Source organism: Amphiprion ocellaris, chromosome 17, assembly GCF_022539595.1.
Source record: "Amphiprion ocellaris isolate individual 3 ecotype Okinawa chromosome 17, ASM2253959v1, whole genome shotgun sequence".
NCBI classification, from domain to species: Eukaryota; Metazoa; Chordata; class Actinopteri; family Pomacentridae; genus Amphiprion; species Amphiprion ocellaris.
The window spans coordinates 838,292-863,695 of record NC_072782.1 but is presented as its reverse complement, the minus strand read 5'-3'; the positions used below and the strand labels follow the sequence as shown (position 1 = coordinate 863,695).

The following is a 25,404-nucleotide window of genomic DNA, read 5'->3' as shown; positions in this document are numbered from 1 at the left end:
ACAGGGTAAGAAGTGATATGCCCCGAATATTTCCCAGTAACAAGCAACGACAGCTTCCTTGACATTTACATTTTTCCCCTGACTTTCGAAGCACAAGCACACTGTCCTGATTCTACTCCTGATCTGTCAAAGGCTGACGTTAAATTAACTCTTTCTCAGTCGTGAGTGAAATTTGGTTGCTTTTATTGATGTTTCTTGCGAAGAATTACTGTGAAGAGCAGAAAACCATCTGCTTTTTGTTCACAAACGGCAACAAAGACATTTTTGACTCATATTCGTGATGAAAATGTGCAGCCATCCTTATACAAAACCCAAGCTGGCCCTGAAAATACCAAACAACGCTCTGTTTGAAAGACTGACATTGAAAATTCACCTTTTCTGAGTTGTATCATCACCGGATTGTGTAATTCAACCATTTTATCTCAAAACGTAGCTGTTTTAATGTCACCCAGTAGTGAATAGAGATGACTTCAGGTATTATGAATGAATCAGTGAGAGCATGCAGGCTTCTTTTCTGTGCTGGTGTGAAATTAAAGGTTGTTTTTATTGAAAATGTCAAACACTGCTGCATTTTCTTCCACTATATCTGCTCTCTCCTTTCCTGCTACTAGAATCCGTCCATCCTAAGTGTTCATCACCACTCGGCTCCATTCAGTCATGCTTGTGTGCACATGTTTGTGTGTAAATACATAAAGTCTAGTGGCTACTCCAGCTTGTGTGAGACTCGCAGGTGATTGGCTGCAGCCTTGACCAGTTGTTGACCCCTATTGGCTGTTCTCCTTCCGGAGCATCATCTGTAAATCTCCTATCAGTGTGTGAAACCGAGTGAGTCAGGCACAGGAGAGACTGTAAATTAAGGGTTTTAATCACCTAAACTCCAATGTCAATGAAAAAATCAAATCACTTTTGTTCTGCTATGACCTCATTTTAACAGCTGAGACAATGTGATGCTAAAAATCTATGAACCCAGAGTCTGTGGCAGATATGGAGCTCCAGATGAGGACACTGAAATGACTGACACCAGGAGACGAGGGAGAAAGATGTTCATCTAAAGCAGGAGAGTCAAACTCATCCTAGTTCAGGTTCCACATTCAGTCCAGTTCGATCTCCAGTGTTAAGGACCAGTAAAACCACAGCAGAATAACCTAGAAATAACCACAACTTCTAATTTTTCTTGTGTTTTCGTGCAAAAAAGTACTTTCTGAAAATGTTCACATTCAATTAACTACCTTTTTACCAAACATGAACAAACTGAAATTTGTTAAGAAAAATAAGTTCAATTTCAGCAACATTCAGCCTCAGTTTATCATTTCCACATTACAACTTCCAGATCTGAGTGTCGACAAAGGAACACAACATTTAGTCATCTGGAACTGAACCACAGAGGATTTTACTTTAAAAAACAACAAACACAAGACGATATATTACAAAAATGAAACACAAAATGACAAAAAAGAGAAACAAAAAATGAGACAAATGACACAAAACAAAACAAGAAAAGACAAAAAAAAGACAAAAAGGTTACAAAGCAACAAAAAAAGACAACACAAGTGAGACAAAAAAACACAAAACGACAAAAACGATCCACAAAACAATGAATGAAACAAAACACAAGATGACAGAAATAAGAAAAAATACAATCGAGACAAAAAGGAAACACAAACCAACAAAAACATGAGACAAACGACAAAAGTCAGACAAGAAAGGACAAAAAACAACAAAAACAAGACAAAATATTACAAAAATGAGACACAAAACGACAAAAGAACAATGAACAATCTTGTATTTTCCTTTCTGATCCAAACAACTTGTCATGGTCTAGAAATGATTTTAAATTCATAGTTTTACTAATTTACAATCTGCAGTTAATGTCTTCTCTGGAATTTTTACACTTTGAGGGCTGGATTGGACCCTCTGGAGGACCGCTTTTGGCCCACGGGCCTCATGTTGGACACCCCTGATGTAAAGGAATAGCAAAATAAAGGGATAATATCAGGACTAGCTGCAGCATTACTTTCCTCTTTCTTCTTAAAAATGTCATGATTTGGTTCTGAATGTTCTCATTTGAAGTAAATTACTGGTGTAGAACTTGTTAAATAATGTCTTACAACAGAAGTTGCCTGAATTCTTTCCTTCTGTATATCAAATTTAAAATGCAAATACCTAAAACCTGCAGGGTGTGAGCGTTCTAACCGTGACTCCTTTCCAGTTTAGATATTAATCTTATACCCAGTCGATGTGAAATTATATTTTAGTCGTTACTACACGATCTGCATGCAGGAAATCTGCAGAAGGATTCTTTAAAACATGTCTCAGCTGGCTTAGTACTTGTTTGTAGAGGAAGGTCATTCTCTGAGCAGGGAAACCTTCAAATGTATGCAGAGTGCATGTGTCCATAAAAGCCAACATGTTCACTTTGTGGCACATTGACATGAGAAAGTAAGTCGTGTCATTTTATACCAGCTGCTTTTTGCCGTCACATACACATGTACCACTCTGGTTTGTCCTGAGAATCCTCCTCATCCTCCCCACCGCTTCCTGTGATGGAATAATAAACACTCATCAGACTACAGTATGACAGGGAGACCCCCACCCATCCCAGCAGAACAGCATCCAACATAAAGCATCTGCTGCAGTGATGTCAGATGACAGTTATGAAGCAGATTATGAGGCTTATCGTCTGAACTCTCTGCCTCCAGTCTGCTCTTTAACCTCTGACATCTAAAACTGTGCATTTATTTTTTTTGTTGTTTTTTTTTTTTTTTTTTGCACCGTCACATTTGTGTTATCCCCTCTGACTTTATTCCATATGTTTGTAGAGGATTTTAAATCTCCCCGCTGCTCTGTCCCACACCAGATGACAGCAAGTAAAGCTCAGAAAGACGCTGCAAACCCACCACTAAGTTTTTAAAGATGCAGGAACACACCAAAATACCACTGATCAGAGTTAGAACCTGTATTAAAACAACAGATTTTCAGCATTCCAACTGCCACTGCATGAAACCTACACTTAAAATATTGAGACTGTTTTATGTCCCAGTTTAGTCATTTTTCATCATTTTGTGGTTGTTTTGTGTTGTGCTTTGGTCATTTTACGTCTTTATGAGTTCATTTGACATCTCATTTTGGTTGTTTTATATCCTTTTGTGGTGGTTTGGTGTCACATTTTGGTTGTTTTACATCATGTGATTAGATTTTGGCAGTGATGCGGCTTATAGTCTGAATCCTTTGTCAGATAGCGGCACGGCGTCACTGTAACCATGACAACAAGAGAACACTACGTCAGCTGCCTGCTGAAGATCACATGATTGTGATCCTACTACAAATCCACTGCTGAGGACTTATCAAGACTTACGACTGAGCAGCCTTGGAGGAGTTCTGCTCGCTGACTGCTTTTGTTCTACTTGTCTCCTTTCACAATTTGTCCAAAAAAAAATTGCTCAAACCAGAATCAGTAAAAAACAAAAACAAAAAAATTGGCACATTTTAGCACAACTGATGAGTCAAGATTTACTCAGCTGTAAACATTTAGCTGAACTCGGCTGAACTGCAGGCTGTATTTACGTGAAGACAAGCATAGAAATTGATTAAACATGTAAGTTCCTAAATATCTACAGCATGTGGAGTATTGGTAAGACTTGGAAACATCTCGTAGGTATTGATTTCTCTTTTATTTTTTTTTAATTTTAGTTAAACAGAGAAATCCACCTTCTTTTTTCTGACTTTTTTTCCGATTCATGGCATAACTGTTGTTGAATCCTCTCCACTTCTACCTTTGGTTTTGTTGTTTCTAAAGAGGTGCAGTAGTACACACTAGAGTGAACAAATAAGTCTACACTTAGGAAAAATGTACAAGAGGCACAAAATGTCCAGAAACCTGAGGTTCAGAGTGTTAAACTAGAGACCAGCTTCAGCTGCTGCAGGTAGAGATGCTTCAGCACTGGTCTAGATGCTGTTTGAAGTTACAGAGCATTTCATCTGAATAACTGTGGATGGAACAGATAATATAGTGTATAAATATTTTGAGAGTGATTAGCTGTTTTACTGATTTCTATACTAACTTTTTTTTCCGTCTTAGCATCCTCATCTTCTGTGCTGTCTCTTGGATGTACACATCGCCACCCTGCCATAAAATTGTCTTTTCATCTTATTAAATCCAAACAATAGGCACATAAACAGAACACCACTTGAAACAAATCATTAATTTAAGACTTCCTTGCTTCCATTAGATCAACGCCGTGCCGTGTTGCGTGCGGTTAATTTACTTTTGTGATAATTCTGTCACTGGTGAGTGAATTCTGTGAACAAACCGGAAGGTCAGCCTGTTTTCCTTTGCTTTAACCCCCGCTGAGCCCACAGCTACTTTCTCTCCACGCTCTTTAGACTTCATCTTCTGAACCTGATCCTCTGCTCGCTAATAATAGCAGCGGCTTGAACAGAGCAGGCAGAGAAACAGAAGGGAAGCTAAATTGACATTGGATTTTTTATTTTTTTTGTGCAGTTCAGTGGCTGTCAGGATTTCCCATTGATTATACGAGTCAGTCTGCCGGGGTAACCTTTTAATTCCCCCTCTTTATTTTTAGCTTGCTTGTGCAAGGTGATGTCGCTCCTCTTGTGGTGGTCCTGCTTCAAAAATAGAAGCTAAAAGTGTGGACGTTTGAGGTGTTTCAGGTACAGAATCAGCATCTCGGAGCAGTAAAATCACAGCAGAATAACCGATAAATATGCACAACTCCAGCTTGTTTTAGTGCAATAAGTGCATTCTGATAATGTTCCCATTTAATGAAGTATCTTTTTCAAAAACATTATGAACAACCTGACATTTTTTAAGAAAAGTCAGTGCAATTCCAACAATATCAGGCCAGTTTATCATTTAGAACAGGAGTGTCCAACATGCGGCCCGTGGGCCTCATGTTTGACACCCCTGCTCCAGAATAAGAGACTTCAGCGTTTGGTTTCTGGCTCTTTTACCTGTTTTTCTGTCTCTGATCAAACATTTCGTCTCCTCTCTGTAGCGTGTTCTCAGGCCTGATTGTGAGATTTTACCAGGATTTGTCTGTCCACTGAGAGCCCCCACGCTGCGCTGTGCTATAGCGTTACGATGAGATATTATTAAAATATAGTAAGTAAGAGCTGGATATCTGTGGCACTCGATGATCTGCTGCTATGGGGGTGTTGAAAAGACACATGCTGAGGCCGTAATTATCTCTGAGAGTCTTCTCCTGGCATTCTCATCTATTTTAATCCTTCTGTCTGTAGTAGCCACTGCTTTTATAGATTTATATATTTATTTATAGAGCTCCTCCTCTCATTCTCTTTTGCTCTTTCTTGCATAATCGTGCTTTCTCTCTGCACATAAATAATTTTAGCTCGGCCTGCTAATGCTGCAGCAGCGTCCTATCTGGAGCTGCAGAGGCCTTCTGGGATTCCTTTTTGCTGATTTCGCCTGCTTTTATTCTGGGTTACTTTTCTTTTTTTCCTGTTGTGATTATTTGTGTGTTTTAGCTGGCATGAAATCCTGTTGTGTCATCCGGAGAGTTCAAGAAGTGCTGAATTGGGGAAATACAGCCGGTGTCAAGGTCTGGAAGAAGGAGGGAGAAAAAAAGAAGAATATTTGTGTGTTTGTGTGAGTGTGTAGAGACAGAAAGGCAAAGAGACACAACAACAGAGCAGGGGAGATTCAGGCAGGAAGAGAGGCAAACAAGACGAGGGAGAGTGTGTTCTTGTCTAAAAGGTGATGTTTCACATGATAGCACGTTCTGCAGTGCTGCTGCACGGCGGCATCAGCAAATCCCCCTTCAACTCACTTTATTCTACCTCTGTCCTTCCTCCAGCCAGCCAGGCAGCCAGGCAGGCAGGCCGACAGGCAAGGATTCTGGAAATGAATAAATAGCCTTTCAGCCACTGATGCCTCCAGAGAAACTGCCTTGACTCTGCATAAAGAAAAAAATCAGCAACAAAATAGGAAAACAAGCAAAACGTCCTCTAACTGTGACGCCGAGGTCAGAATTCATCTGTGGTGGAAAATATAAGGAAACTGGGTCTGTGGAAACAGTTTTCACTGAAGTGAACGACTATAGGAGGAATCTAGGAGGGAGAGGAATATTTAAAATCACCTCAACAGGATTAATAAGCTATTGATTCCGGTCATTCCAGTAGGATTTACATGGTGAGGAAATAACTTCATTGTTTTATCGTTACACCATTTCTAGCCTGAATGCTCATACTGTAACTGATGTCTAGTTAGGAACTGATTTCACTTTAAAGATGGTTTTAATGTTGGGTCTTAACTGAAACCCTTACAGCAGGAGAGTCAAACTCATCTTAGTCCAGGTTCCACATTCAGCCCAGTCTGATCTCCAGTGGACCAGACCAGTAAAATCACAGCATAATAACCTGTAAATAACCACAACTTCTAATAGTTCCTTTGTTTTAGTGCAAAAATGTTCACCTTTAAGAAATTATCTTTTACAAAACATCATGAACAACCTGAAATGGAACTGAATGACATAGGATTTTACTTTATGATCAAAATGACAAAAAACTACAAAAACAAGACAAAATATTACAAAAATGAGACACAAAACAATGAACAATCCAGTATTTTACTTTATGATCAAAACAACTTGTCATGGTCTAGAAATGATTTTAAATTTATAGTTTTACTAATTTCCAATCTGCAGTTAATGTCTTCTCTGGAATTTTTACACTTCAAAGTCGTCCGTCGGGCTGCATGTTTGACACCACTGCCTTAGAGGATCAGTTTTAGCTCACAGTAAATCCAGAAAATGATGAAAAGTTCCACTACAAGAGCTCCTAATACAGTTATGTACCGTAGCTAACTTTACAACTGCTCTGCATCTGTTTTTACTGGGTTACAAGGTCTTTTTTTAAAGAAAATATCAAACAGTAAATAAAGTTTCTTTCCCTTAGACTGACATCCAGAACCTGTCTGCCAGCAGAAGTAAATGTTGACTGCCTAGTATTGATCAGATATTACATTACTGTCACTTTGGAAAGAACAAATACTGTGAGTTCTGTTTGACTGCACATTGACTGGCTTTGGTTTTAGCCTGAATGTGGAATGAAATCACACCCTGACGGACTTTCAATTAAAGCCACCAGTTCTTTCACTAAAAGTGAAAAAGATTCATTTATTTATCTGATGCTGCTCCATGTCAGATCGACTTTGTTAGAGTTTCAGTACTTGTTATTAAATTGGACTTGTAGCTCAAATGTCTCCTTTCAGAGCTAAACTTTTTAATTCCATTATATCTGTTCTGTTCTCCTGAATTACCTGATAGTTTTATATATATATATATATATATATATATATATATATATATATATATATATATATATATATATATATATATATATATATATATATATATATATATATATATATATATATATATATATATATATATATATATATAGGACACTGGACCGCTTCATCAGCAGCGTGACGTCGCCGTGATAACAGCCGTTTTACAGCGCGGTAGATCTGGATGATGTGCATGGAGAGTTAAAGAAGCGTGAAGTGGAGCCTGTGTGGTTTAGTGTGTGTGTGTGTGTGTGTGTGTGTGTGTGTGTGTGTGTGTGTGTGTGTGTGTGTGTGTGTGTGAGTGAGTGTGTGTGTAGCAGACAGTGTGAGAAGCGTGTAATAGGCTCACCTGTCCCTGGCTGCAGACTGATGGGCAGGTGGAGAGAATAGAAACCAGATGGAGGAAGGAGGGAAAAGCACAGAGTGGAGATGAGACGGCGGCTGACAGCATGTAGGACGGATGTGTTTTAACTTTTCACGTGTTTATGTGGCTCTTCAGTCAGAAAAAATATCCTAGAATACTGTCTCTCCTTCCTGCAGCACTACATCAGATGGATTTGTTGCTTTTTGATAAAGCTATAGAGGACAGAATAGATGCTAGCCTCACTGATAGTATAGATAAGTGTACTTTAGATTAGGGATGTCGAACTCATCTTAGTCCAGGTTCCACATTCAGCCCAGTTTGATGTCCAGTGGACCGGACCAGTAAAATCACAGCAGAATAACCTAGAAATAACTACAACTCCTAAGTTTTTCCATTGTTTTAGTGCAAAAATTTTCACATTTAAGGATTTAAGGAATTATCTTTTTACAAAACATTATGAACAACCTGAAATTTCTGAAGAAAAATAAATTCAGTTTCAGCAACATTCAGCCTCAGTTTATCATTTCCACATTACAACTTCCAGATCACAGTGTCGACAAAGGAACACAACATTTAGTCACCTGGAACTGAACCATAGAGGATTTTACTTTGTGATCAAAATGACAAATCAGACAAAAACAAAAAAAACAAGATAATATATTACAAAAATGAGACTCAGAATGACAGAAACAAGACAAAAAACGGCAAAAGAGAGAAACAAAATGAGACAGACAATACAAAACAAAATAAAAAAGACAAAAAATTAGGCAAAAAGTTACTAAGCGACAAAAAAAAGACACGACAAAAACGAGACAAAAAATGACAAAAGCAAAAAACAGAACGACAAAAAAATAGACAACGTAAGCAAGACAAAACACAAAAACGACACACAAAGCACTGAATAAAGCAAAACACAAAATGACAAAAGTAAGAGAAAAAACACGAGCGAGACAAAAACAAACAACGTTGCAAAAACAAGAAACAAAACGACAAAAACATGAGACAAATGTCAAAAAAGACAAAAAACGACAAAAAAACAAGACAAAATATTACAAAAATGAAACACTAAATGCCAAAAGAACAATGAACAATCTAGTATTTCACTTTATGATCCAAACAACTTGTCATGATCTAAAAATGATTTTAAATTTATAGTTTTACTAATTTACAATCTGCAGTTAATGTCGTCTCTGGAATTTTTACACTTTCGGGGCCGGATTGGACCCTCTGGAGGGCCGCTTTTGGCCCATGGGCCCCATGTTGGACACCTCTACTGCTTTAGAGGTTGTGACTAGATTTTGAGAAACCTAAATCTGCTTTTTTGTGTGTGTTTTTGGGGTCTTTTTTGACTGCTGAATCATCTCACATTGTCATATTCTGATCTCAGCACATGTTCTCTGGCTGCAGTGAGTAACTGTAGGTTGTTTTTTATGTTTTTTTCAGGGTGAAGCAGAGGAACACGGTGACATTTTGTCCTGTCCAAGGTAAGTTCAGATCTTTTCTATGAATTGAGCTCTGTGCCATTCGGTGGTTTTTGTTTCGACTTTGCTTTTCTTCTTTGTGCTTGGAGCCTTGAAACTGATTTCATTTCTTTAGAAAGTAGCACAGAGGTGTTATTTCTTCTTTGCCGTCTGCATCATCTTTTAATTTTTTTTTCCTACCATCATGAAGATGACGGTTGAAATCGACAATTTGTGAAAAACCACAGAAACACTGAGAACTCGTTTAGTTTCTGCAACAACAGATCATCAGTGGAGGTGCTTTTAGTTGGTTTTAACCCCCGGTATGGTGGTCCCTGCTTCTCTGACGGTGGCGTGTCTCTGGCTGTATCTGGTTGCCGTGGTGACATGCGTGTGTCAGCAGTGGGATGTGTGTGTGTGTGTGTGTGGGTGTGTGTGTGTGTGTGTCCGGCGTGGCGGACGTTGAAAGGCCTGTGTGGTGGAGTGTAGGGTTCCTCTGGGCAGAAATGCCAGCAACACACACGTCGACAGTCGGACACAGCAGGCATGCAGACGTTACACACAACACACACACACAACCTCCTGAAGGAAATACGCAGACGGCACGGACACACACGTAGACAGACATCCAGATTCCTGGCAGGCCACGGCCATGCATTCATCCTGACAGCTCAGGACTCAGGGTTACATGCAGGGACGTCCAGCACTTTTATTCACTCACAGAACCGCAGCTGAAGTTAAATTCACATTCAGAAAACTTCATTTGTCCCCAGGGGGCCATTAACCCTCGTGTCGCCCTGCGGGTCAGAATTGACCCGTTTTAATGTTTGAAAATGTGGGAAAAAAAATTTTCACAGTGAAACTTCTGATGTCCACATTTTCAACATTTTTTGGTGGAAAAGAAGAAATGTTAAAAATGTTTCTTAAGACCATTCACATAAAAATCAACCAAAATCCAGCAAAATTCACTGGATTTTGGTTGATTTTTTTGTGAATGGCATCAAACTGTTTTAGAGTTTACAGATTTTTACCGTCATGGATTGACAGTTTTTCACCGTAAATTACAAACATTTTTGGGGGCTTTGAACCGAGGACATGAACCCGCAGACGCTTCAGGTGACAAACAGGTGGAACGCAGCCTAATTACTCACTGTTTTAGCCGTGATCGTTACTGAGTTCAAGATTTTATTCCCTCCCCGTCGGCACGTCGTGTAACCACGATAAACAAAGAGCTGAGGTTCAGAATCATGAAGGGAAACCTTACAGGACTGAACTTCAGGAGACTGAAGGTCTGTGGGTCTGCTACAGGTCAGAATGTTAATGGGTTGGCCGTAAATTATTCCTAAAGTCGGGTTACTCCAGTCTCAACATGAAATCCATTTTTCTCACATCTCTTATGAAGCTATTGTTTGTATTTCATAACGGTGCTGCTGAGGAAATGTCAGGACTTAAAATGTTATTCTGCTTTAAGCAACATTTTATTGGTTTTCCAGGGCTTCAAGGACGGTCCAGCGTTTACTTCATCCTCGGTTAAAAGTCCTTCTCAATATACCTGAACGTTGTTAGACATGTTTTATAGTGTTTATTTTTTCAGTCAGTATTTGTTGATATGGGGAAGAATTTGCAGCTTTTCAGGGGCACTAAAAACTGCACATATTTATTCATATTTGTTGTTGACAACATTGTTTGTTTTGTGCCTTTAGAGGTCACAGTTGTAGCTGCATTTTTAGTTAATTTACTGAGCAGCAAATCAATGCAAACTATATTTTTGGTGGAGGTTGAAACGTCACATTTCCTCCAACCTCAACCTCACTGTAGATAAACTGATGGTTGCATTGAAGCTTTTGGCTGTTTTGTGCAGCAACATTTTCTAAATTTCTACTGAGACACCATCATGTCTTTTCCTGTGATTCTTAGACTTTTCCTGTGATTGGACTCGTGTCGTTTGTTTTAGCAGCGCCAGAAAAAGAAATGCAACTTTACACAAGCTAAAAAACAGTTCTCAGGTCCTCCGTTCACTTTTTTAGAAGTATTTTGGAGACAAACTGCCACACAGCTCTGCATTAAAGATGTATTTGTTGACATTTTTTAACTCAGCTGCACTGGATTCCATGTGTTTAACTCGGTCCCAGAGCTGAACACATTCAGACCTGTCACTGTGTTTATGCGGCGGCTTCAGATTGAACCTCCTGATTCTTAAAGCTGCAGACGTGAGATACTCCACCTATTAAGAGCCTTTTCTTTTAACAGTATGTTCCTTTTATCGTTGTAAATGTGCCCGCTAACATGCAGCTCTGTGAATTCCTGCTGCTGACAGTGTGTGTGGGGTCATGGGTAACGTGAGAGAGTGTGTTTTGATCCCTCCGGGTCGCCTTGTCGCCAGAATCACCTTCAGACACACACACACACACACACACACACACACACACACACACACACACCCACACACACCCACACACACACACACACACAGACTCTTCTTTGCAGCAGACACACACGCTTTTTGTTTTAAAGATTATATTGACGCTGATTTGTCCACGCCGCTCCCTGCACCACTTCCTGATGTATTTTGAAAATGCATTTTGGCATAAAATTGACTTTGAAATTGACTTTTAGGTTTTGCAATTATGGCCGTATTTCCCTTTTTGTGTGTTTGTGTGTCATTCTAGCTTCCACTGTTTCTTTCCCAACGTGTGTGCATTGTGTGTGCGTCTGTGAGTATAGGTGTGTGTGTCTGTGTGTCTGTGTGTCTGTGTGTGTGTGTGTGTGTGTGTGTGTGTGTGTGTGTGTGTGTGCGTGCGCGTGTGTGTGTGTTACCTAAGAGCCTGTCCTGCCCTAATGGATTCAAAATGACCTGAGAGCTCGTCCACGTTCGCTCATTATGTCAAGCATCAGGATGTGTTTTTGTTCCTTTTTAGAACAGCTAATAATCTTTTCATTTCGCCCCCAGCAGCTCTTAATAGAGTTCATTCGTCACCATCGGACATGGGGAGATGTCACACAGCATTTTTCAATTTTTAAAATAATCCATTTTTAAGGGAGAATGAAAGAGAAGTTCTAGAATATACCCGGAGTCTTCGTGAGCAAATCACATCAGGATTAATTGAATTTGCATCCTAAAATATATGGAAACAAATGGAAACATCTTCCTGTTTGTATTTGTGGAGCTAATAGGCATTTTGCATGACGTGATCTACCGATGCAACTCTGAGCACCTTTGTCTACAGTCAAAGAAAAACTTCAGTCTGTATACTAATTAGTGGAAGTGTTTGTTCCTCTTTTGCAGCCATCAGTCACTGTGAAACCTGCTAATCTGGAGTTTAACCTCATCTGCAACCCCTGCTTTCCATGTCTACAATGATGTGCATGGTGTTAATTTTGTCATCCACACAATTCTGCAAATGATTCGAAAACTTTTGGCCGTCCAGTTCCTTCCTTTCTCCAGATATCCTGTGCTAATCACCAATATGCCGCTACAGATTATTCTGTCAGCTGTTTCTGTGTTTGATATAAGTGGAAATACAACTGCTCTCATTTCAAACCACCACAGCCCGACTGTAGGATGAAAAAAGCCCAGTCTGCAATATACTGATTGGCTTGTTCTTGTGAGTTTGACATTAAACAAACCTGCTCTACAGATGCTGTAGAGGCTGCAGTACTTTCTATCTCTGACCTGGCATAGTTGACATGATGTTGACAAGGCAGGGAATAAATCATCCATGATACTACACTGGAATGATCGTCGGCTTCGTTTACAGTCCAGATGTGTTTGTACGTCGTCAAGGCAGCACTGAGATCAGTGTCGGTTGCATCTCTGTGACCTGGAAGTGTTGACAAGAAAGTGATAATCCCAGGGATTGTATGAACCCGGCTATGTGCTGACAGGATGTTCTCTTTCTAACCCTGTGCTGCTGCCTGGCAGCTCTGCAGACGTTGCATGTTAACAATACAGCAGCAGGAGGTGTTTCAAAGTCACAAGTGCTTCTCTGGTGGGACGGAGTGGAGAACACATCGTGGAATAGTCCAGCGAGTCTGCAGATGGCCATATTCTGAAAGGATCCTGCCTTTTTTGTGTTCATACGATTATTTGTGGTTTAACCCTCGAGTCGTCCTGCGGGTCAAACTGACCTGTTTTAAAGTCTGAAAATGTGGGGAAAAAAATAGAATTTCACAGTGAAATATTTGATGGCCATGTTTTCAACATTTTTGGGAAATTTTTGAACGTTTTTTGGTGGAAAAAAGAAATGGATAAAAAAATATTTCTTAAGAACATTCACAAAAAAAAAAAATCAACCAAAATCCAGCGAAATTCGCTTTTGAATGTTCTTAAAGAAAATATTAGAAGTTTTACTGATATATATGGAATCACTTTAGATATTTTTAGGATTTTTTTTTGGAAGATTTTTATTCATTTTTTGAAAACATTTACAAGAATTTTATTTTAATAAAACTTTATAAGGAAACTTTTAAGGAATTATTGTAATGCTCTTCCTGAAGGTTTTGTAATTTTCAGAAATTTGGGGAATTTTTTTTGCTGAATTTTGGGATTTTTTTTTTCAGACAAGGAACCAGTATTTTTTAGTACCCGTAAATGAGGACAACAGGAGGGTTAAAATCAGCTCTATGTGTCTCTGCATGGCCTCAGAGCTGGTTTAAAAATGTGGAGGATGCACACAGACACCCTTGAACATCTTCTGAATGAAGTGTTCGGTCCTTGGTGGACGTCTGAACAGTCCTGGTGTAAAATCCAAGAAGTGTCCTATTAAAAATTCTTCCTGGACTTTGAGAAGCTGCTAGTGTTTCTGTTCTGAGCTCTCAGGCGCTGTTGACCGAGAGAACGGCGAGCCGAGGAACAGAATAAAGTTAGCCCTATCAATTATCCATGTTGACAAGGCGAGGCTGACCGCTGAGCTAGCCCGGCTGCCCTTGTGCTGCTGACAAGACGCTGGATGCTCGGTGACAAGCTGCTCGCTATTCCCCAGCCATGTTAGTACGGCGAGGGTCATCCGCAGTCTGGGGGAAACTCGAGCCTATCTCCCCAGCAAACATTGCCGGTGTGTGCATGTGCGTGCCCATTGATAGGGATTAGTGGAGATGTGTGACGATCCCGCCGGCTCATGGAGGTCAATGCATGTGTTCTCCAGCATCCACCAGTGTTTGTGTGTGTGTCTGTGTGCGTGTCTGTGTGCGTGTCTGTTTGCCAGGCGGTGGGGGGTTAGGCCTGGATTGCAATGACAATGGAGAGGAATTTAAATGAGAGCAAAAAAGGGATCAGGGACGTTTGCAAGGAGGATGGAAGAGGCTTTGGCACCATTGTTATTCTTCCTCTTGGTCATCTGCTTCTCTATCTCTCTCTTACAAATCCTTCGCTCTCCGTCTCCCTCGGTCCTGACTGCCACATTTGTCTGTCTGCCTCTTCTGATTTTATCCCAACTCATCTCTATCTTGATTTTTTTTGACTGTATCTCTCAGTGCAAAGGTTTTTTTTACCCTTCTTGCTGCCAGAAATCATGAGTGCTGGACTCCATGCAAGGTTCTTGGTGTTATTCCACCTCTACTTCAGCCAGGTGTGTCCACATAAAGGAAATACTGAGATGTAGGTTTAAATTGTGGAGTTAGAATGTCAGATAACACGATAACAAAACTAGATTGCATCCCACTTAATCATGACTTACACTACCTGCTGCAGAAGCAGAATATATATCTGCTGCTATCTACGCCTTCATCCAGCAAGTTCATCACACTGTAAAAATGTTTATGCATTTTACGGTGAAAACTGTCAACCCATGACAGTAAAAATCTGTAAACTCTAAAACAGTTTGATCCCGTTTATATAACACTGAATCACCGTAAGTAGTCAGGAGAAAAATGTGTTTTTTTGATTTTTTTTCTCTTGAAAAAATACATTTACCAACTCCTGCTCAGTTTTTAATGGAAAAATGGGGTAATATGTAGAACAATAATGTAATTTTTGCATTAAATTCTCAAAACGAATCCAGTTTTTCCCAGTTAAATGTACATATTGTTGTGTTGATAATGGACAAATGCTGCAATATTTATAAAAAGTAACAATTTCTGCATTTATTACATGTAAAAAAAATACAATTTGTTACTTTTGTGTCAATAACAGACATGCTTTAATATTTATGACAATTTTAACTCCAATTTTTGCTAACAGTATACATATTTAATGTTAAATGCCCTGACTGTTGGGCTGATGATGGAAAAATGCTGTAATATTTATAATAAGTTGCACACACTTTACTATACGCAGTATTTTCAAGTAAATTTTCAAATTTTTAAAGGTTAAAACTTTTTTTACAGTAAAATATGGAATGAAGCACATTTTTTAACCATAAAATCAACAATTATCACACATTTCTTTACCGTAAATGTAGAAAATGTTTTACTATAATTATACAGCAGCGTTCTGGTGATCACAGCTGCTGGAATTTTACCATAAAAACAACATTTTTTTATTTTTATTTTTTTTTTACTCTGTAGCGTGAGGTTTCTCTAGATATGTTTTCTAGAATCACGACAAGAAGAAAGTGACTGTTTTCATTGGTCTCGCTGATGGACAAACACAAGAAACCGTCTGTACAGTTAGCATTTTATCAGCTTTCATTCGTACTCAACAATAATCTGCAGCTGGTAAATGGAGATGCACCAAGCCTTCATCCTCCCATTCTGCCAACATCTGCAGCCAACATCTGCAGTATATCCTCACCGATGGCTGTGTTTTAGTTTATTACAGTAGATCATTTAATGTGTCATCACATGTGATGAAAATGTTCCACATCTACATATTTCTGATTTAACATCTTTTCTGTTTGGTTTGCTTAAAACAAACTCCTGCCTCCAGATAATACTGCTCATTTTTCATGATTAGAATCCTAATTTTATAAACTTGAAGAGGTTTTTTAATCATAAAAATGTAGCTGAATGATTAATAACACTGGTCTCTGTGGTTTCACAAGCACAGAACCCATTTTTAAATATTTTTTTTTACTGCTTTACATAAACTTTGATGCAGTTGGCTAGATTCTAGTGTACTGCTGATGTCACCTGAAGACATTTCAAACTTTTACTGCCAGTGTTGTTTGTCAGTAAAAGTTAAATCCCAATCTTGTGGAGATATAAATGGCATTAGACAATCTTCTTATGACATTTTAAACCTAACAGCTACAAATCCTGATGTGCCTCTATGCAACATCCTAAAGACGCTGGGTTGCCAGGTTTGAACAACTGTACCTAAAGGGAAGCAAAACCCAAACTCCTGTGTTCATCTGTCAAACTGAATCAGAGTGAAATCCTTTTAACCCTCTGTTAATGTAGAACTTAAACAAGTTCAGTAGCATAAATAATTCAACTTTAAAGTCAGCGGTGTGTCAGTTTTTCTTCTATTGCATTTCTAATAAGCAAATAAACAGCTCCCCTGTCTTTCTGTGTCTAATTCCCAGTCTCTATTTTAATATTTTTCATTCGCTGAGTCTGTTTTGTTTTTCCTTGTTTTCTCTCTTCCCTCCTCCTGTGTCTTGTGTTAACAGCCGAGCAGTCTGTGGTCAAACGGTGTCCACTTGCTAATAGAATCACTCTCAAAACAGCCTCATTGATTTTAATCACTTTACGTGCATGTGCGTGTCACATAAACACATGTATGCACACGCATGTTCGCTTTCCGTCCACACACATCTCCGTTTGTCTGTCTGGCCGCCCCTCCTCCCCCTCCTTCCATCCCTTTTGCTCTGTAGCAGCTCTAATTGCGATCAATTAGGAAACTTCAGAAGGCTGAAATAGGAGCTGTGACAAGAGGCATCCGCTGAGCTGGCAGGGGGAGAAGGAGAGGAGGGAGAGGGAATGCTGCGACACAGGAGATGAGCTAATGGTAATACCGTGATTGATGTGGCCGCAGCAGCTGGAAGTCACATCATTTTTCATGCCAGGTATCGATTCCTGACAGGCTCTTGTTAGCTTCGGGGTGCAGTGGATCGGGCACGGCGCTAACAGCACCATGGTGGGCGTCGTGTTGCCCGTCTGAAACGAGTGTGCAGGCGCCCTTATTCTGAAAGGATCATGCCTTTTTTTTGTGTTCAAAGGATTATCTGTGGTTTAACCCTTGTGTCGTCCTGCGGGTCAAAACTGACCCGTTTTAAAGTTTGAAAATGTGGAAAAAAATATTTTTTCACAGTGAAACTTCTGATGTCCACATTTTCAACATTTTTGGGAAATTTTTGAACATTTTTTCATGGAAAAAATGAAATGTTAAAAATGTAATGAAATTCGCTGGATTTTGGTAGATTTTTTTGTGAATGTTCTTAAAGAAAATATTAGAAGTTTTACTGATATATATGGAATCACTTTAGATACTTTTAGAATTTTTTTTGGAAGATTTTTACTCATTTTTTGAAAATATTTACAAGAATTTTCTTGCCAAATTTGGTGGATTTTTAAAATAAATCTTTTAAGGGAAACTTAAGGAATTATTATAATCTTCTTCCTGAAGGGTTTGCAAATTTTCAGAAATTTGGGGATTTTTTTTGCCAAATTTTTAGATTTTTTTCAGACAAGGAAACAATATTTTTTGATGCCCGTGAATGAAGACAACAGGAGGGTTAATCTCCATTCCGAGCACGCCCTGCAGCGGCTACAAACTGGTTTTGGAAAGCAGCCGTAGTGTAACATGAGCACAGAATTAGTTTAGTTTGGTTTTATTTTATCTGATCTCACACAAATAAACTCAGGTCACTGGAGCGTTGCAAGCCTGTTGTGCTTGAAGAGAACATTTATGCGTCTGGCTTTTGGACCGATGGTGAGAAAATGATAAGTAAAACTCAAAATGTCAGCACGTCTGCAGTGCAGCGTCACGCTAAGCTGACAGCCTCTTAGTGACATGCTAGAGCTCAGTCACTGCAAAAGAGAAACACAAAGAGTTTACTTTATACATTCACAAAGGAAACATGGCATAATTTTTCTTTGATTCTTTCTCTTTTGTCCATGCATAAGCGAACTTTACCCCGGTAATATCTATAGAGCAACCTTACTTTACTGTAGAGCAGGGGTGTCCAACATGCGGCCCGTGGGCCAAAAGCGGTCCTCCAGAGGGTCCAATCCGGTCCTCAAAGTGTAAAAATTCCAGAGAAGACATTAACTGCAGATTGTAAATTAGTAAAACTATAAATTTAAAATCATTTCTAGACCATGACAAGTTGTTTTGATCATGAAGTAAAATACTAGGTTGTTCATTGTTCTTTTGTCGTTTTGTCTCATTTTTGTCATATTTTGTCTTGTTGGGTTTTTTTGTATGTTTTGTCGTTTGTTTCATAGTTTTGTCGTTTCGTGTTTCATTTTTGTCTCGTGTTTTTTTTGTCATTTTGTGTTTTGCTTTATTCATCGTTTTATATATCGTTTTTGTCGTTTTGTTTCACGCTTTTGTAATTTTTTGTGATGTGACGTCCATTTTTTATCACTTTGTAACTTTTTATCTAATTTTTTATCATTTTGTGTCTCATTTTTGTAATATTTTGTCTTGTTTTTGTTATTTTTTGTCTTTTCTAAAGTAAAATACAGTATCATTCAGTTCCAGATGACTAAATGTTGTGTTCTTTTGTAGACACTCTGTGATCTGGAAGTTGTGATGTGGAAATGATAAACTGAGACTGAATGTTGCTGAAATTGAATTTATTTTTCTTAAAAAAAAAAAAAAAAAAAAAAAAAAAGGATTTTCAGAATGTACTTCTTTGCACTAAAACATAGGAAACATTTTGAGTTGTGGTTATTTATCGGTTGTTATGCTGTGATTTTAAAAATCATGAAAAAACAAGTATAAAAATCTGCTTCATATGCAGGATTTAAATAGAAATAGTGATGCATAGTTGTCAGTCAGAGATTGGTGCGCTCTAGCACTTAATTTTTGGTGTCCAGTGTGACAAACAGAAACAGAAAAAGAAGCAAAGAGGACTGAAAGACATTTGAAATGATATGAACTCGTGGCAGGTGCTTCACATAAAGATGCTTAATCGGATTGGCACCACGCTGTTATGTTATGTTATTAGATATGGGAAAAGTCAAGTGTCTGTTGGCAACTTAAACCCTGCAGAAGTGGAGATAACGGGGGATAAAAGCAGCTGATCAAACACCCGGGTCCCAACTTCACCTCTTTTTTTTTCTCCATTCTGTTCACAGATGTTTTACAAAGTGTTCTCCTAAACACGAATCCACGAGGCAGCTTTGCTTGAACAGTCTTTTAAGGAGAAAACAAGGAATTTCCAGTTAGACTCAAGTATCCCCCTCCCTCAAGGTGAAGCTTATAAATAGAATTATTATCCAGAATTTTTTTCTTTCACAGAGCTGCTGGTTGCCTTCAGCTGAAGAAGGTTTCAACCACAAGTCCAACATTCACGTTATTTCACACGGCAGATAACAAAAAAATAAAATATAAAAGAAAGCTTATTGTAAATAAACGGAATAGTAATTTTCCTCTCGGAGATAAAGCTGCAGCATCGGTTTGTTGAGTGTTTCTGTTCTTCGTACGTTCTCCACAAGCTGAGAGCCTCTGGTCTCTTGTTTAACCGGCTTCGCCTCGGAGCGTGCACACCCTTTTATCCTGTCACCCTAATGCATGTGAATGCATGTGTGTGTGCACGTACAAGAGTGTGTGTGTGTGAGAGAGACAGAAAGAGAAAGAACTAGAGAGAGATAGCGAGCGAGCGAGGAGATAGGAGGATCAATACGGAGCCGTCAGGAGGTCTGCTGCTCCCAGAGAGAGACGGAACAGGACACCCAGCAGAGAGACGAGCCCAGAGACAAAGAGAATAAGGAAAGAGGAGAGATGGATGGAGAGCAGAAAAGTTGGAGAATACAGAGTAGATAAAGCCACCGATAAATGAACAGAAAGGGAAGGCATGGGGAAGAAGTAATGCAGATGGAAAACTGGAGAAGATGAAAGGAGAGGTGAACGAAAGGACAAGTGCAGGACTGGGAGCTGTGGCGCTACAAGTGAAGATGGAACAAGAGAATTAGATGCTTTGTGACATTTTAGATCCTTAAGAAGATGCTGCTAGTTTAGATATGCTAAAATGCAGCCTTAAAATGACCAATAATGTCAGTAAATCAAGTGTGACCTTTACAGAAGCACAGGAGTGGCTGTTTGGTGCAAATATCTGACTCCGGGGAGAGAAATCTGCAAGTTTTTTTCACAAATACGCTGTCATTTATCACGGCACAAGCAGCAGTAAACAGCATCTTTAAGTAGAAAAACAAGCCAGCAAAAGACTAGAGCCTGATTCCTGCAGGTTGGATTTATATATATAAAATAATAATAATACCTGCTTCCAAAAACGCAAAAAATCTAATCTAATATCAGCTTAATAATACAAGTAAACAGTTTGTTTTTTTACAGTTTGACAGACATTTGATGAAAACCTGAACTTTTATGACCTATATTTGGCCCCTCAGTCTTTATTTTAAACCAGAAAGAGTGATTCTGGCAAGCAGGGACCAATCCCACTGACTGTTTAAATGTTTTTTTAAAATAATGTTCCTAAAGGGTTCAAAATGAACTAATACCCAACATCTCTGCTTCAAAGGATGTTCTCAGGTTGTCTTACAGAAGAGCATGAACAAGAACATCCACAAATAAACGTGCAGGAAATGTTTTCTAGATGCTATTGAGCCGTCAGAGGATTTTTTCCTTCATATACATAAAATGTTCCTGTACTTAAAAAAGATGGAACGTTCTACCTGCAATGTTCTGAGGATCTTTTGGGAATGTTGTTGAAATAACAGAACATTCCCACAATGTTACATAATAACAGCAGGAGAACATTCTGAATGCATCATTTGGTTATCCTGTCTTTCAGAAGAACATTCTGGGAACTGAAAAACAGTTTTAAAAACTTTGTGAGATCATTGCAGAAAATTAAGAACATTTTTGGAACAAATAAATTCTAGTTAAGAAATTACAGCACCTGTTTTTTTGGACCAGAGCTGAGAAACCAAACCTTCACAGAAACAGAAACAGTCTAATCTCTGGATCCTGCTGAAGTGTCTTTGAGCCAAACAGTGGATCTCTATGTGATGATCTCTGAGGATTAGAGCGGAAACCTCTAGAAACGTGAACGTTAAGAGAGAAATCATCCAGTAAAGGAAAGATCACACATTTGATCCCTACACTGGACAAACTTTCCATTAAAATGTCACGCAGCATCATGGCTGTGAATTATCTCAGTGAAATGATTTAAATGTAAATGGCACCGGTCCCTGCTAATGGTGGGTGGATGGTGTGACTGGTGGGATTCAAACCTTCAACTCTGTCATGGAAGAGCTCCAACAACAACCAAAACACAAGTGTATTTCTAACATGGGTTTTGATGCATAATTGAGCCAACATAAACATGAAATGAGGCGGAGAAACTGTACCCCAGCAGAGCTAAAAGCTTCGACTTGACACTCGTAATGAATATTTAAACCCTGATGACCTTACCCTGCATATGTCTGTAAATGATTTATTGTTCTGCCTCCCTCGTGTCTATTTTTATACCTTTTGTCTTTCATTTAAAAAAAAATCCTGCTTCACCTCTTTTTATCTTCTCCTCTTTCTTCCTCTGACACATTTTTTTTTTCAATCACGGCTTCCTGGAGTTTTAAAATCAGACAGATAGCGGTGAGCCTGGCAGCTGCAGAAGAAACCGCAGAAAGTAAAGTTAAAAGAAAGACGGGGAGAAAGAATCATCTTATCTGTGAATTATCTGTGAATATCATCAACTGTAATTATCTCTCTGCAGTGTATTTCATCCCATGGTGATTAAGTTTCTTAATGGGCTCTGGGAATAGTATTATTTAATGTAGAGGAATAAAATGGGGAATAATACCCCATTATTATTGAATGTATTCGAGATGAAGGATTTCAATTGTGAGTTTCGTTATACTTGGGCCAATAATGACCCAGGTTCCTTAATGAAAGAAATGACTCTGAGGCATAACACAGTTTTTCACAATGAAGCGAAGGGATGTGATGAAAGTTCTCTTCCTGGCTAATGCGTTATCTGCTTTTATGGCTAGATGGGGAAAATGAGCATTCCTAAATACAGAATCTCACTCAAGGATTTATAGATGCTAATCAGTGGTTCAGAGCCGTGAGGGAGATTAAAATCAGAGATAGATTGGAAAAATATCTCATTATTTTCAATATTGTAGCTACGGTTGTTACATTGTACTGCGCTGATTGTCTTTGTTTAACTTAATGCAGATCGTGGCAATGTATGAATGGAGATCCTAATCTTGAAAATTAAAGTTTTTGAAATGTATCTAATATATACAGATCTATTTTAGGAGGAAAAAGCTCCATAAAGAGTCTTTGTTGAAGGTGGTGGACCACATGGTGCAAACAGAGCAGCATCGGTGCACTTTGATTCTAGATTATCTGGAACTTTACTCTCACAGTTTGGTGTTTTGATGTTGGTGTTGAACATTTCTGTCCAAAATCTGTAACCAGTCTTCAGTTAGGTTGGGATCTGGTGTAGAAACCCAAATCTTCAATGGTTTAAATATCCTTAGAATACACAGACAACTTAAAGAGTGTGATGTTGGCGTCTTTGTGCCATCATAGCGGTTCTGGTCTAGTCTTTCATTTGGTGTTTTGATATTGGTGTCCAACATTTCAGTGTCCAATTAGGTTGGGATCTGGTGACTGTGGAGGTTCATGACATCATTTTTCAGACCCCTCAGTGGCCCCTGGTGCATTATGGATGAGCGTACTGGGATCCTGGAAGAGACCGCTTCCATCAGGATAGACGTGTTTCATCAGAAGATAAATGTGAATTGATGACAGTGGTGGAGCTAGCTAATACGTCTGTCCAATCAGTATCCAGTTAGGTTGGGATCTGGCGACCATGAAGGCACGTTACGTCATTCTCAAACCCCTCAGTGACTACTGGAGGAGACAGCTTCCCTCAGGATGGACAAGTGTCATCAGAAGACATGCGATCTTTCAGAACAACGTTTTATTGATTTCCTGAGCTAAAGCATGCTAGCTAAATGTCCCACAGCGGAACAGTGCCCCCGAGAGTTCAGGATTTTTGTTTTAACTCTAGTAGTATTTTGCAATAGCATGAAAATTATTGCATTTTTGATGGACGATTTTGAGAGTTTCGCTTCATGAGATTGTTATTTAACTTTTAACCTAAAACTGACAGAATGTCTGGTTGCATCTGAACCTTTTTGAGCAGATAGTTTTTGATTTTGATCTAATTTGGATGTTTTTAAGTCAAAATGAGGTATCAAATAAACAAACAAAAACAAGAGCAGCAGAGAAAAAACCAGCCTGAATTGTAAAGCTGTGCATTTTCACAAACCGTCCCCAGGCGCCGACCTGCTCGCAGCATAAACGATTCCATCCCTTCAGCAGTCTGAGTTATCTAATATTAGACGTATTCGGTGATGAAGACCAACAGCCTCGTCTAGAACAGAATATGTCTTTGCAACCTGCATCTCTCCATCTATCTCAAGGTTAGGGCTCACAGGGGAGGAGAGGCTTCAGGTTACACTAATGCATCATGGCTGCTGGAGGACGAGGACACACACACACACACACACACACACACACACACTCGCCTCGTCACACACCGTCTCACCCCATCTCTCACCCCATCTCTCGCCAGCCGATACCCTTGTACACTTCTAAAGCCGTGGCCTCGTGTTTTCCTGCCCTTCCAACCTGCGAACAGTCTGCTGTCTGTCTCCCAAAATAAACCCAGAGCGCCACAGAAGGCCCGACAGAGGTGACGGAGGCTGACGGTTCATTTCAATTTGAGCTCCGTTTAACAGCATATCCGCCGTTAAATTGTGACAGAATTGATTGGTAGCAGGAAAGAAGATTGTGTGACTTTGCAAACGTAGCATGCTGTTATTCTGAGCCTCTGACTTTGCTTTTGAACCTTTTTAATTTTATTTACTCACAAAAAGGAACATTTTGGCAAAACCAGAGCGAGGTTTTTACGTTGGTTTCACTGATTTGGCATCATCTGCAGTAAAGGTGGCATCAACAAGAGCATTTTCATCCCAGAAAAGATGAAAGGAATAAAACATGTTGCCCTTCATCTACAGTTTGCGATTTCTGCTTGCATCATGGTGACTCTGCTGTAGTTTTTATTTAGTAATATAAAATAAACCGGAAAATTCCAGCAGCTGTGGTCGTCAGAACGCTGCCGAAAATCACGGTAAAACATTTTCTAAATTTACGGTAAATAAATGTATTGATATTGTTGATCTTAGGGTTAAAAACGTGATTCATTCCATATTTTAATATAAAAAAGAAATTTAACCTTTAAAAATTGAAAATTTACATAAATATTACAGCATTTTCCATTATCAGCACAACGGTTAGTGTATTTAACATTTATCATATGTGTTATTAGCAAAAATTGCCGTTAAAGCTGTCATAAATATTAAAGCATATGTCCGTTATTAACACAAAACAGCATCAATTTGACCAATAACAAACTGTATTTTTTACATGTAATAAATGCAGAAATGTTACTTGTCATAAATATTGCAGCATGTTTCCATTACCAGCACAACAATATGGCCATTTAACTGGGAAAAACTGGATTATTTTCAAGAATTAAATGTAAAAATTATAGCATTATTACACATATTACTGCATTATTCTGTTAAAAACTGAGCAGGAATCGGGAAATGTGTTTTTTCAAGAGAAAATAAATCTAAAGAATACACATTTCTCCTGATGATTTACGGTGATTCAGTGTTAAATAAACTGCATCAGATTTTTACTGTCATGGTTTGACAGTTTTTCACCATAAAATGTACAAACATTTTTTACAGTGTACTTCTATATTATTGCATTTCTTATGTTGGGTCATTTTGCTTTTTTTCAGAGCAATATCTGGCATCATGACTAAATGTTGTGTTCCTTTGTAGACACTGATCTGGAAGTTGTAATTTGGAAATGATAAACTGAGGCATATTATTGCTGAAACTGAATTTATTTTTCTTCAGAAATTTCAGGTTGTTAATGATGTTTTGTTCATTGAAGGTGAACATTTGAAAAACATACTTTTTTTGCACAAAAAACAAAGGAAAAATTTGGAGTTTTATGAGTTATTATGCTGTATTTTTACTGGTCTGGTCCACTTCAGATCAAACTGGGCTGAATGTGGAACCTGGGCTAAATGAGTTTGACTCTCCTGGACTAGAGGATGATGAGAGGATCTGATGTGTCACTGAGTCCAGCC

General features: G+C 38.8%; 1 protein-coding gene across 1 annotated transcript in view; it reads left to right on the top strand.

The window, feature by feature from the left end:
• cntfr (ciliary neurotrophic factor receptor) overlaps positions 1–25,404 on the top strand; it is a 291,630-nt gene that overhangs the window by 38,331 nt on the left and 227,895 nt on the right. Inside the window, exon 2 of the mRNA XM_055019226.1 lies at positions 9,135–9,175. The gene's annotated coding sequence lies outside the window, so the exon portion shown is untranslated. The remainder of the gene's footprint in view (positions 1–9,134; positions 9,176–25,404) is intronic.